General features: G+C 39.4%; 1 protein-coding gene across 1 annotated transcript in view; it reads right to left on the bottom strand.

Annotated features, from left to right (window-relative positions):
- Positions 1-13,305, bottom strand: part of TRAPPC9 (trafficking protein particle complex subunit 9) — a 994,996-nt gene that overhangs the window by 737,423 nt on the left and 244,268 nt on the right.

The following is a 13,305-nucleotide window of genomic DNA, read 5'->3' as shown; positions in this document are numbered from 1 at the left end:
TGAAATGAAAAATATCACCCATTGTTTAGATCTGTCTGCCAAGGACACATACCAAGTAAGACACCACCCCTAAAATTCCTCCCCAAAATATAAGCAAATTTAAATACATTTCAACTATAATTACATCATCATTACAACTACTTAAATACAAAATTAATGAAGAAATCAGTATGTTAGGGCTGGCAGGGACTTTAGAGATCATCTAATTCAGCACTCTCATTTTTCAGATGAGGAAACCGGGAACTAAAGTATTTCATGTTTCATTTCTGGAGTCACATTTTAGGAAGGATACTGAGAAGAAGGTAGCCAAGACAATGAGAGGGCTAGATATGATATCATAGAGGAATCATACAAAGCAAATGTGAGTGTTAAGCATGAGAAGAAAAGACTTAGGGGTATGTGTGACAGTCAACTTTTTGAAAGTCTAACACATTGGAAAATGATGCGTTCTAATGTCTCCAAAAGATAAAACTATGATAAATGGGTGGAAAGTGCAAAAATTAATATTTCAACTTAATATAAGAAAATCTTCCTAACAATTGGAGCTGTATAAAAGTAGAATGGGCTACCCCAAAGAAAAGTAAGGTCTCTCTCACTGGTGATTTTCAATTAAAGACAGGATAGCTTCTGGTGAGGTATACTGTAGAATAGATCTCATGCTTCATTTAGGGGCTAGGCTAAATATCTTCTGAGACACTTTTCGGTTTGGAATCTGTAAGAGGAAGTGACCTGCCTAAAGTTATATCCTAAAAGAGCTTTCTGAATTACCACTATGGAGGTGTTTGGCTTTCACATAAAAGGTTAAACCAAAGGAATCAAGAGAAAGAAGAATTACTACATGGTCAAGAGAAATAAATCACAGATTTAGGAGTGGAAGGCACCTTGGCGGTCATTTAATCCAACTCTCTCATTTTACATAACTGTGGTTTTCCCCTGGTCAAAATGTAGCACCAAAGTAATCATGCTTTGTCACTGACATATGTGCCGTTTAAAAAATGAAGGAAGAAAGGCCAGATATATGGAGAATTATGACTTTGCCTCCCTCCTTTCAACCTTTCGGTAAGGATCGAATAAAGTTGCATACTAAGGCGAAGGAAATCTTGGGAGCATCTCATTCTAAACTACACAGTTATCTGTAACAGAGGGCTCCAATCTCTACTCTGATATAGTGGTTGCAGGGAAGGCTTAATGGGGGAATGTGGGGGAGTCTGACTGGTTTTTATTAACTGGTTATGTTGGTTATGGCTAAAAAGCTATCACTTTGTTCTTATCCTAAAGAGATTTTAGTCACTATACTCTGAGATTGAAGATGAGATGGCAAAGGTATCCCTGAAGATATGGGCCTAAGAGTATAAGAATAAGCACTGTAGCTACCTGAGCAAATTCAGTTGACATGGCATGCTCAGCAGTTACTAAGAGAAGAGCAACAGAGCAACTCACCGATGGAGACTATTTGCCCTGTTAAATTAGAAGATAAGCAGAGGGCAGAGCAGACTTCCCAGAAAAAGTCCAGTGAGAACAGTTTGACATTGCTAAAAAGACATTTTGGTTCTATAGCATCAGAGGAGTGGCCTAATCTAGATGTTATTCCCCAACCCAGTATCAAGTACTTGGCACCCAGTGATATGTACACCCCTTTGTATGATTCCTACGTATCCACATCCTATTGATGGTGTATTTTTGGGAGAGTGTGACTTCAGTTTATGGTCTGTTGTGAGTTTTCTTGCTATGCTATTTCATATTTTCACCCTTGCTGTGACTATGTCCTATGGCTGGCTAGAGAAAAACATGTGGCAGTTCATGAGCTATGGTTTTCGATGGATATGGTCCCACAGAGAACTCTGAGAAACACCACCTATTCTGGTGATTCAACATGTGAGAAAGGGATAGCTTGGGTATTTCATAAAGAGGAGACTGAAGGCCAAAGAGGTATGATATAAATAACAAGGTGTGACACATAACAGAGACCTGGAAAGTAGCATTCATAATTCTAAAAATTGTCCCATCATCTTCACCTAATCTGCAATTTACAAGTGTATTTCACTTTGCCTGAAAATAACCTATTTTGCATTTGCAGCCACTTTAAAACCATAAAAACATTATGTTTAAACCATAAATCCATCTTGGCCATGTCAACAAAGGATCATTAAATGGATTATGTTATATATTTTGGTCAGGCTATTTTTTATGTTTTTAATGTCTCTACACAGTACAATACTACCACCAATGATGATAACAAAGATACATATTTACATTGTTCTTACATTGTACAAAGCATTTTTTCTACAACAATCCTGTGGCATAGTTCATAGGACCATAAGATTTAGAACTTAAAGGAACCATAGAGATAATTTAGTAAAACTCCATTACACAGCTAGTATTTGAACCTAGAGGCTTCAACTCAAGGGTTCTTTCTTCTAGACCACACAAAATTAGTAATTCCATTTTTCAAAGGAAGGAACTGAGGTTCAGAATTCAGTGACCTGTGATTCTACTGGTAAAGTTTTAGTTCAATTAAACAAATATCTGTTAAGCAAATATATGTATATGGCACTGTAGCAGGAATTCAGGATAAAAGATAAAAATGAAATTACCCTTGCAGAGTTTATCTTCTATTGACCTCATCAGTCATTTGAAACTGTTCCCTCTAAAGTGACCAATGACCACTTAAGTTTCAAGTCCAATAGCTCTTTCTCAATTCTCACATTTCTTGACTTCTCCACACCATGTGACGCTGTTAACTAGTCCCTCTCTCTGCTACCTTCTTCCTGGGTTTTCATGACACGGCTTTCTCTGGATCTCTTCCTACCTTGCTCTGTCTCGGGCTCTATGGATTCTTTCCTGGATCATCATCCATGCCACACAACTATGCATGGGTATATCCCAATTCTCTGTCACTGTGTCTCTTCTCTGCTTTTCCTGTGCTTTATCTTATCAACTACTAGTTCAACTATCAGCTCTTCACAGAGATCTCCCAGATTGTTACATCTGTCCTTAGCCTCTCTGCTGAGCCCCAGTCCTACATCACCAATTTGATATCAGACATCTCTGACTGGAAGTCTCATAGGTATCTTAAATTAAGAATGTCCAAAACAAAATTCATTATCTTTCCACTAAAAGTGTTCCCTTCCTCGTAACTTTCCTCTTTCAATTGAGGATACCACTATCCTTCTAGTCACTCAGGTCTGCAATCTTAGAATCATCCTCAAGTCTTACCTTTCCCTCACCCCTCATATCCAACAAGTCTTGCTGATACTGCCTCCATAATATATCTCACACCAATCTCCTTCTCAACAATCATATAGCTACCACTCTGGTGAAGGCCCTCATTTCACCTGGACCACTGTAAGAGCCTCCTAAATCTCCATGAATCTAGTCACTCTCCTCTCCAACTGACACTAGATCGATATTACTAAAGCATGGATCTTACCATATACTCCCCTGCTCAAGGAGATTCAGGCTCTCTCTTGCTCTGGAGCAAAAGTTCTTAACCTTTTTGTGACCTCTGGAAGTCTGGTGAAGCCTAAAGATCTCTTCTTAAAATGTTTTAAATGCATAAAATAAAATACAAAGGATTACAAAGTAAGTCAATTATATTGAAATCCACTTATCAAAAAAAAAAATTATGGACCCCAGGTTAAGAATCCCTTCTTTGGGGGCAGCTAGATGGCACAGTGGATAGAGCACCAGCCCTGGAGTCAGGAGTACCTGAGTTCAAATCTGGCCTCAGACACTTAACACTTACTAGCTGTGTGACCCTGGGCAAGTCACTTAACCCCAATTGCCTCACTAAAAGAAATTTAAAAAAATAAAAAAAATAAAAAGAATCCCTTCTTTGGATAAAATATAAACTCCTATGCTATTTAAAGACCTTAAAAATCTGGTTCCATCCACCTTTTAAGGCTTTTTGGATATTGCTCTTCACATGCTCTATGCTCTAGCCTGACTGTCCTACTTAGTACTCATAAAATCATAGATTTAGAGCTACAAGGGACCTTAACGATTATCAAGTCCAATCTCCTTATTTTACAGGCAGGGAAACTAAGGCTGAGAGAGGTTAAGCGACTTACCCAGGATCACTCTGCTAATAAGTGTCTGAGGAAGATTCAAAACCAGGTCTTCCTGGCTCCAGGTCCAGCACTCCATTCACTACAATGTTGCCCATATATGACACTGCCCAGGATGTACTACCATCTCATCACCTTTGCATGAATTCCCTGACTTCCTTCAGGAAGCTTCTGATGATTGCCCACATCCCCCAGAAGCTAGCATCCTCTTGCTAAGACACATATTTTTATTTAATTTTCTGTGACTATGCTGCTTTCCCCCCACAGAATGTAAGCAACATGAGTACAGGATTATTTTATTTTGTGTCATATCTCCAGGACTGAGGCGTAGTGCTTGGTATAGTGTTTTGGTTTTTTTCCTCCCAGATGAGATCTGTGATTTCATTGGCACAAGGAACTCCCATGGAGAAATTTCCTATAAAATGCAGACTGGAACCTACTCTGCAATTTGTAGTCATAACGAGTTGTCTGGAAGCACTGAAATGTTAAGTGACTTGCCCAGAGTCACAAAGCCAATGTGAGTCAGAGGGAGGGGGGACTTGAACCCAGAATTTCCTTATTCCAGGGCCCATTCTCTAATTATACATCCTCATTTACTAGGCAATTTAATGAGTTTACAGTAAGGTGAAACTTAATTTGGGACTCTGTAGTCTATCTATGATGGGTATAGATGTACCCACTTGAGAGTCCTTTCTAGATCATTCCTAATTCAGTGAGGATGACCGATTGTGGTATGTTCAGACTATTATGGGTCAGAATCATCCCTCTGAACTTGGTCTTTTATAAGAGACTCACAAAACTGCAGTGTGTAAGCCAGAGATATACAAAATGAGAACTGAACAGATATCCCCCCAAAAAAATCCCTAAGAAGATACCTAGATCCCCAAAAGGGGAGTAGAAAAGTCAAGTCGGCATACCCCAAAAGCCTTGCCCCATGGCTATTAATGGCAGTCTTAGATTGCCACATTACAGTTGTACATACTCTCACTTACATGAGTGACAGGGAATGTTCCCAGACCTCAGTCAGATTCCTTTGTCTAGTCATAGATAGGCCACTTCAAAACTTTTAGTCTAAGAGATGACAGCCATGAAGAGAGAAACCATGGGGCCAAGTGATGGAAGTGCCTGAACTCCAGCCTTCTGAGGGAGTGTCAATGGGACACAAAATGAGATTCATTCTAGTATGTGACTCAAAAGTTAGAAAATTAGTAAAGGACTGATTAGTGTGAGAATTGGAATGACACCCCCTGCTGGGAGGGAGATTGTGAGCTCTGGCCTGAAAAGAAATTATGTGACTTTAGCATCCGGAAGTGACCTTTTCTGGGGTTTCGAGGTCAGTTCAGCATCAGGAAGTGATGTTTGCTCATGGGTCCTGTCAATCAAAGTTACCAGTTTGGAGGGGTGTGTGTGTGTGTGTGTGTGTGTGTGTGTGTGTGTGTGTGTGTGTGTGTGTGTATGGCCCTGTTTCCTGTTTCACAAGAGGTTCTGGGAAAAGCAGAGGAGCAAGTGGGCTTTCAGTGGGAGACTTTGGCAGGGGAGCAAGAGACAAGCAGGATAGGGAGAGCAAGCAAATTTCATATTTGATCCACGTGTTTCTCTTTACTTACCCCTAATATACTTTAATAAATATTTAATGCCCAAAGATTGGTGCTCTACATTTTCTAATTTAAGGTGACCACTCATTAGATTTTAGAGATCATAGCTAGAATTTTAGCCCCTTACATTTGATATGGTACAAATATCTAGAATGTCTTCTCAACTACATAAGTATTTCAGTTACTATAAATTGTTCTTTAGCAACTCCAAGTTCATTTCCTTAGTGTGGAAGTGAGGAGTAAGGAACTGAAAGTTTAAGTCTTTAGGGTAATATCATAAGACAGGAAATCTGTATGAGCCCTAAGAAAAAAGCTGGAACTCACTAGAATTTCCAGAGGTCCAAGTCAGTTTGCCTTCCAAAGGGAGTCCAAACCAAGGTGGGGCTATGAATCAAGAGGACTTATCTCTGGGGAAAAGGTGAAACAAATTAGAAAAAGAATTCTATTTAGAGACTACTATGCATCCTTTGTTTCATTTTGCTCTGACTGTGAGGTAGAAGAAATGTTGTCCTGAACATAATATATACTATTACCTTGAGTGTCCACATGTAAACTGGGGCCCCTTTACCTATATTTATGGAAACCTAGACAACAATGATATATTCTGATGTTTACAGGGGAAACTCTGGGAAAAGATAAAATGAGCCAAAGATATATGATAGGGAGGTAAGGGGAGAAGGGGAAAGACTGGATAAAAAAGAAAGAGAAGGGGCAGCTAGGTGGCGCAGTGGATAGAGCACTGGCCCTGGAGTCAGGAGTACCTGAGTTCAAATCCGGTCTCAGACACTTAACACTTACTAGCTGTGTGACCCTGGGAAAGTCACTTAACCCCAATTGCCTCACAAAAAAAAAAAAAAAGAAAGAAAGAAAGAAAGAGAAGAGGATAAGGAACCAGCTAAAATTGAGCCCAACTCATCTAAATAAAAAAATTACAGCACTTCACACGTGCAATGTATATAGCTATTTTTATAGGTATCTCCTCCCAACTCGACTGTAAGCTCTCTGAGGAAAAGGATCATATGCTAAGTAGATGACATACTTCACCCAGTATGCACCTAATTTGTTGTTGTCACCCAACTAGACTATAGGTTTGCAAAGGGCAAGGTAGATGTCCTAGAACACTTAAATATGCATTTGAACACTAGAAAAAAATTTGGTGCTGACAAGAGGAAGCAAAGCAAGGAGTTCAGAATATGTTTATCTAAAATGCATTATTCTAGTTCATGTTTGTCAATATTGGAAGCACGAAAAATGCAAAGTTCCAAACCAGTGCTAAACTCAGTAGACCTAAAATAAAGTTGATACCTAGATGGTAAGAGACACTGTTGTATTGCTACAACTTAATTTTATATTGTCTCTGCTGCCCTCCCCTGCTCAAATACTCTGTCTTACTCATCTTCTCGGCTTGAGATTTTATTTTCACAGCTTCTTCTATTTTGCAGTCCATTTATTAATGCTGACAGTTTTTTGCTACTGTAGAACATAAATGACAGGAATTAGTCCCTTTTGTGTATTTTGGAAGCAGATGGTTTATTTGCATGAATTTAATTTCATAAGAAAATTTATTACATCTTGGGACTTGAATAAAATAAGAATGACTGCTTTAATTTTTCATTTAAAAATGCAGTTGCTTGAAAATGTTGACAACTTTATAGGTTCTTGCATATTATAAATCCATATACAAGGATCAAGGCGGCATGGTTCAATATGAGGGAGATCAGGACTATGGGCCTAACTGTATGGCCTTTGGCACATCTCTTCCTAACCTCAGGTTTCAGTTTCCTCATCTGTAAAATAAAAGGACTGGACTAGATATCTGCTCAGGATCTTTCCATCTGTAACATTATCAGTCAAAAAGCATTCATTAAATGTTTTCTATCCACATCAGGCACCATTCCAACCACCGTTGATAGAAAGAAAGGCAAAAAGAGAATATAAGCAGCTTATATTCTAATGAGGAGGATGTAAACAGTGAGGTACACACAAGCTCTAAGTCAAAAGAAGCAATGTAAGAGGGAATGGCTTCCCATCGATGATGGAATTTGAGCCGAGCCTTTAAAATGTCCGGCAAACTATGAGGTGGAGAGGTAGAAGAGCATTCCAGACATGGAAAACAGTCAGGGTAAGAGCTCTGAGACAGGAGGGGAGTGCTATATTGAAGAAATTGCAAGTAGGCCAGTCTTACTGGACTGTAGAATGTGTGAAAGAGAGTAAAGTTTAAGAAAATCAGAAAGGCAGGAAGGCGACAGGTTATAGAAAGCTTTAATGTCAAGAAGAAAAGTTTACACTTGATCCCAGACGACAGAACTACTGGAGCTTACAGAGTAGGAAATTAACATAGTTAGACTTACTCTTGAAAAAAGTTACCATGACAGCTGAGTGGAGCAGAGATTATACTAGGGAGATATTCAAGGGAGGAGATGTTAGAAGGTTATTGAAATGGTCCTGATAATCGATGATAAGGGACAAAACTAAGTTTGTAGCTATGTGAGTAAAGTAGATGTACAAGAAAGACATTGTGAAGGTTGAAATGAAAAGAACTGACAACATATTGAATACACAGGGTGAACATGAAGGTTTTTAGTGTGGGACATCCAGTTTGAGACGGCCAAAGGGTAAGTTACAAATCCCAATCTCTATGCCTCACGTATATTACCTATAAAAGAGGGATAGTAAATGCCTAGCTAACTTCTCTCATGGGGTGAAGATCAAATATGATTTTTGTTAATGGATTCAAATCCAGGCTCTGCTACTTACTACTCTTTGACTGCATGGGCAAGTCATTTAATTTCTCTGGGACTCAATCTCTACATCTGTAGAATGAGAAGAGGAACTGAAGTCACTTTCAGCTCTATCTTTATGATCCCATGATGCTATATGAACATAATGTATTACAGGAAAAGGAAGCATAGCAATGATCTAGCACAACCCAAACCCAAAATATAGTCCCAAAAATGTACCCAACAAGTGGTCATGTAGTCACTACTTTAAAGACCCCCAGGAAGAAGGAACCTACTACCACTGGAAGAAGCTCATGTTTTCTCAAAAGACTAAGAGAGGGGGGCAGCTAGATGGTGTTGTGGATAGAGCACTGACCCTGGAGTCAGGAGTACCTGAGTTCAAATCTGGCCTCAGACACTTAACACTTACTAGCTGTGTGACCCTAGGCAAGTCACTTAACCCCAATTGCCTCACAAAAAAAAAAAAAAAAAGACTAAGAGAGGAAGAGGCAGGCCTCCAGTTGGGTGGATCCTTCCAAAGCAGATTTACACAAAAATGTGGACGAGAATCACACAGGATGAAGTGTAGAGGGGTCACAACCTGCACTGGTGAATGAGGCACCTGAAGCAAGGACTTAAACAGGTGAAATGAACTTCAGAGAGCATTTCAGCAAGAGGAAATAATTAGAACAAAGGGAAAAAAGGCAGGAATGCCTATGATAAGGATAGAATCCTACTGTGAAAGAAAAAATCTAACTTAGAAAGGATTAGGGAGGTCAACCAGCTTTATCACTATTACCAATAGCCCTCACACCACAAGAAGTAGGAATCCTTTCAACATCATCGTTGACAACTAAGGTCTGCTTAAACATACCCACTCACTGCTATTCAGAACTACTTATAACTTTTTTAATTTCTCAGATTGGGAGGGGGGATGTAGGACTAGTATAACTTTCACAACTTTCTGGCTTTTTTGTATTTGTTTAATCAACTTTAAAATAAAAAAGTATACATATAGGCATTGACATTGAATGGCAAATAGTCAAAGATCTTTCCCAATCCTTATGAAGCAGCCTGGAAAAACTGGGGGGCAGATGGTGGAATGGAGCTTAAAGTTTAGGTTTAAACTGCTCTACACTAGATGTGTTGAACAAGTCATTGAATCTCTCCAAGACTGAGTTTTCTAGTTTATAAAAAACAGAGACAATAACACTTGTACTACCTATCCCACATACCTATTATAGTTGTTATTACTGTCATCAACAAAGAAGTCAATTTCATCATGAGGTCTCTCCACAAAATTTTCCTTATATTGAATTGAATCCCAACTCTCTGCAACTTCTACCCACTGGTCCCTGTTCTTGGCCCCTCTGGGGCCCAAGATAACAATATGCAGATAATTTGGCTCCGATCCAGGTTATATAGCACTTGTACCAGAGGACTTTAATACTTCTTTTACAATAAGGATTACCTTAAGCATACATAAAAAATAAAGATTATTTCAGTCATGGAATTTCCGAAGCAAACATTTAAAATCAATTGCGAACTAGTTAAGAATGGCATGAGAGAAAAACCTGGGTGATATATCTGTGAAACTGAATATAATCTAAATTTAATACTTCAAGATGGTAAATTTTCTAATACCATAAAGTACAAAAAATACCACATAGGTACTTAAAAACAGAGATGACTATAATGACTTAGGTACTCTAGGGATAATCTTCCTATCTTCTCTCCATAAATCCTATCACATCCTTAGAGCCTCAGCTCAAGTACTACTATGTCCATAAAGCCTGTTCCAGATAGCCAAGTTCCTAATAATTGCTTTCTATTCTTAACATCTACAGCATTTCAACAAGTACCATACAATCCAAAATTCAGGAGCTTTGTCAACTTTAAAGCACTATATAAATGTACATATAATTATTATTGTTATTGTCATTATTGCTTTGTTATTCTTTACCATTCTATAATTTCCCCAGAACTGTTCTGCTCTCCTACTGTTTCCAAATATAATAGTCCTATGGCCCTCCCCTAAAATAATGACTCATTTCTTTTTTTTTTTCAGGGCAATGAGGGTTAAGTGACTTGCCCAGGGTCACACAGCCAGTGTCAAGTGTCTGAGGCTGGCTTTGAACTCAGGTCCTCCTGAATCCAGGGCCAGTGCTTTATGCACTGCACCACCTAGCTGCCCCATGACTCATTTCTATAAAACTGAAAGCTACCAGAGGAGTTATTACCATAGAAACACTGGTGGGCCATGTAATTGCCTGCATCTGGTTTCCCAGTTCCTATGGACTTGCTCTTTATCTGGGTTCAAATCTGGCCTCAGACAATTACTAGCAGTGTCACCCTGGGCGTCACCTAACTTGTTTGCCTCAGTTTCCTCATCTGTAAAACGGGGATATTAATGGCACCTACCTGACAGGATTTTTGTGAGGACCAAATGACATTAAAAAAATGAAATAATAAGCACAGTGCCGAGCACATAGTAAATGTTATATAAATGTTAGCTAATAGTAGTAGTAGTAATTCTGACAAGAAGCTAGAAGATGGCTACCAGCAAAGGGTAGTCTCCATTGTACCTAAAAAGATACTAGAAGAGGGCTGAGGAAGAAGTAGCAGCCTTGATGGAGAAAACAGGGCCAAGGAGTGGGCCCCAAATATGTCTGTATTTTTAACTGTTCAAGCAAGGAACTGAACAGTGGCCAGTGACTATCATCCAATCATTGAGTGGGGCTTGTAGAGCGCAAGGCAAGGAGGACAATGAAGAGGGAAAAGGAACAAACCAGATGAAATCACAAGCTGAACAGGGTCAGGTGGTGACCACTGACAAGCCAGAAAAAGAGAAGAGGGGCAAGGTGGGAATATTGACATGGTTGAAAACACCTTTCTTGTCCATTCTCCCCCTGTACCTTATCAAACACTGATGGCTTTCAGCCTGGGTTGGGAGGGAGGGGAAGCTGGGGAGTGGATTTGTACACAAATAACAACCTTTAGTGAGGTCCCGGCAGCCCACTTGGCATTGCTTGGCATCTTAGGCCTCCTGGCCTCACCCACACCTTCTTGTTGAGGTTTAGTCACAATGCTTCAATGTTTAGTCCTATATATTGCTTCATTTCATTCTCAATACATTTTCCCCTGTAAGGTAACTAATAAATGGTCTAGGGTAGAAAGATTTGGCATAGGTCACAACAAGGGAACTGCCAGGCTGGAACTCAAATTAGTCAACAATTCAGTAAACAAATATTTATTAAACATGTAGTATATGCCATATGCTGTGCTAATGGGGATACAAATAAAGGACAAAGAAAGTGCCTGATCTCAAGGAGCTTACTGGGTCTTCTGACCCTGACTCCAACATACTGTAGGCTGGTTACATGTCGCCTCTGTTCCCCAATCAGAATATCAGGTCCTTAGCCACAGAGACTAAATATGCTTCTCCTTCTTTATTCCCCAAAACACATCGTCTTGGACCCATGCTTGGTGTCCAATATCCTGAATGACTTAAAGTTGGCCTGTAATTATTGTTAGGAGAGGGGAGAATAAGAGAAAGGAACTCTCTCTCTCTCCATCATAAATAGCAGTGATTAGAGTGAGAAAGCCTAGAAGAAAATGCTGGCTCTGTTAGCTTATTAACTGTGAGATTATCACAGTTAACATCACAGTGGTTTTGCCAAACCACTTAACCTCTCTAGCTCTTGATTTCCTCATCTGGAAAATGTGATGTTTGAACTAGATGACTTTTAAGGTGCTCTTCAACTCTAAAACCGATGATTCTAAGAGCACTAAGTCTAACTGGTGCAAAGTATTACATGGAGAAATAGTGTGGGAATAGAATCAGAAAACCTAAGTTTGGGGCAGCTAGGTGGCGCAGTGGATAGAGCACCGGCCCTGGAGTCAGGAGGACCTGAGTTCAAATCCAGCCTCAGACACTTAACTCTTACTAGCTGTGTGACCCTGGGCAAATCACTTAACCCCAATTGCCTCACCAAAAAAAAACAAAAAACCTAAGTCGGAGTCTCAATTATGCTTGCTAGCTATGTGACTGAACCATAAGATCATACATTCAGAGCTGGAAGAGACCTTTGGAGGTCATCAAGTCCAACTCTCTGATTTAATATATGAGGAAACTGGAGCCAAGAGAGGTCAAGTGACTTGCTCTGGGTCCTATGGTGAGTAAATGTTTGAGGCAGAATTTGAACCCAGGTCTTCTGGATTGAAAGTCCAGCACTCTATCCACTAGGCCAAGAAAGTGATGTGGTATAAAGAGTGTTGGATTTGGAGTCAAAAGACAGAGACTGAATTCTGTGTATGACCTTGGGTACCTTGGTTTTTTTCATCCATAAAATATGGGGTTGGATTATATAGCCTTTAAAGTCCTTACAAGTTCAAAATCTATGAACCTCTGTGAGCCTCAGTGTATTTATTTGCATGTCACCTGAGGATAATGATATCTGCCCTACCTAACATGCCATAAAGTATTATAATTATGTTCCTAACTCCAATATATACTTCTAGAACATACTAAAACTTGCAGATGATAAAGTCCTCTATATATCCCTCTATTTACTGTTGCTAGTAGCAGTATAAATCTAACCACCTCAATTGCCTCACAATGTCCTCACAATTGGACGATCATATTCCTAGGGGGGAAAAAAAGAAGGTGGCTTAGTAGGCATTAGCAAAAGGATGTTGGTAAAGATTCCAATAATAACTAAGGAAGCACATTATTAGTACCTACTACATGCCAAATACAGGGCTTTCACTTTCTTTTGAAAGTGGAAGATTGTACTCATTGAGGGTTGCACTAAGGGGTATAACCAGCATCATAAAGTGGAAGTCACAAGAAGGCAGATACCAAGGAATGAACACAAAAGAACTTCCTAATAATTACTACTATTGTAATCATGGAAAGCCCTA

The sequence above is a fragment of the Dromiciops gliroides genome, chromosome 1 (genome assembly GCF_019393635.1).
Source record: "Dromiciops gliroides isolate mDroGli1 chromosome 1, mDroGli1.pri, whole genome shotgun sequence".
In the NCBI taxonomy this organism is placed as follows: Eukaryota; Metazoa; Chordata; class Mammalia; order Microbiotheria; family Microbiotheriidae; genus Dromiciops; species Dromiciops gliroides.
This window is presented reverse-complemented; position numbering and strand designations above follow the sequence as displayed.